The sequence below is a fragment of the Nomascus leucogenys genome, chromosome 8, assembly GCF_006542625.1.
Source record: "Nomascus leucogenys isolate Asia chromosome 8, Asia_NLE_v1, whole genome shotgun sequence".
In the NCBI taxonomy this organism is placed as follows: domain Eukaryota; kingdom Metazoa; phylum Chordata; class Mammalia; order Primates; family Hylobatidae; genus Nomascus; species Nomascus leucogenys.
The window spans coordinates 74,776,385-74,778,011 of record NC_044388.1 but is presented as its reverse complement, the minus strand read 5'-3'; the positions used below and the strand labels follow the sequence as shown (position 1 = coordinate 74,778,011).

General features: G+C 41.7%; 1 pseudogene; it reads left to right on the top strand.

Annotated features, from left to right (window-relative positions):
* Positions 1-876: 876 nt before the first annotated feature.
* On the top strand, positions 877-963 carry LOC115836474 (annotated as a pseudogene).
* The last annotated feature ends 664 nt before the right edge of the window (positions 964-1,627 follow it).

The window sequence follows — 1,627 nt, the reverse complement described above, 5'->3', positions numbered from 1 at the left end:
AATGTCTCAGGCTGAATGACCCAGTTGGGAATGGAGCCAAGGTCTCTGGTTTCCTCCCCACTGGAGGTCAGTCACTCTATATTCCTGTCAAGATAAAACAGGAGTTCTTGTAATAAGCCAGGAACAGAAAGACAAACTTTGGATGTTCTCAGTTATTTGCAGGATCTAAAAATCGAAACAATTGAATTCATGGAGATAGAGAATATAAGGATGGTTACCAGAGGCTTGGAAGGGTAGTGGGAGTGGGAAGAAGCTGGAGAGGAGGTGGTGATGGTTAATGAAAAAGGGCCAGATGTGGTGGCTCATGCCTGTAATCCCAACACATTGAGAGGCTGAGGCGGGTGGATCACCTGAGGTCAGTAGTTGAAGATCAGCTTGGCCAACATGGTGAAACCCTGTCTCTTCCAAATATACAAAAATTAGCCGGGCATGGTGGCATGTGCTTATAATCCCAGCTACTCGGAAGGCTGAGACAGGAGAATCACTTGAACCCGGGAGGCGCAGGTTGCAGTGAGCTGAGACCGTGCCATTGCACTGCAGCCTGGGCAACAAGAGCGAAACTCCATCTGAAAAAAACAAAACAAAACAAAACAAAACAAAAAACAAAAGAATGAAAAAGACCTAATGTTTGACAGCACAACAGGAAGACTATAGTCAATAATATCTTAATTGTACATTTTAAAATAACTAAGAGTATAATTAGATTGTTTTTAACACAAAGGATAGATGCTTGAAAGGATGGATACCCCATTTTCCATGATGTGATTATTAGAGATTGCGTGCCTGTACCAAAATATCTCACGTACCACTTAAATATATCCACTTACTATGTGCTCATAAAATTTAAAATTTAAAAATTAAAAAAAAAAGACATGCTTGCTTTGGCAGCACATATACTGAAATTGGAATGATATAGAGATGATTAGCATGGTCCCTGCTTTTAAAAATTAATAATATTCCTTTAAAAGATAAAAAGGGGGAAATAGGAATTCAGATTTTTCTGGTGTTCTTAGATATTGGAACCCATGTGACAATATTTCTAAGTCTCCTTAAGGGAAAAATTAAACTGGTGACATTAAGAGGCTTGGGGACAAAAGCAGTGACCTATGGTTCTTATCTGCTGTGGGGTGCCTCTGGCCATTCGAGGTGCTGGTGACTTTGGTTCCTGTGGCTGAATGTCTTATAGTCATTGACATTTTGGCTGCTTGGGGCTCAGCATATCATTACTGCCTGAGGGGTGCGCCCGCTCACAGCTAAGAATCCCAGCCATTACGGCGGGGCATATCCATGCCTGCCTGCCACCTAAGCCACCCAAGTCCCAATGGGTTATTCAACAAAACAGTACTGCATACTAACTGAAGAACAGGACATTATTCTGTTAATTATTGTTACAAATGGAAATGCTACAAACTACCCTGTCATAATGTAACAGCTCAGTTTGGCTAGTCAAAAAGGCTTTCGGATGTGGAAACTAACAATGGACTGTCCCTGGGCTAAATGCGAAGGCCACATGGGCAGTAAGCCAAAAAAGTATTCTAGATACAACCAAGCAAAAAAATTTAATCTTGGAGGCATCCACTAATAAAAAGGAGGTCCAACAGCTGGAAGGCCTCTTTGGGTACTGGGG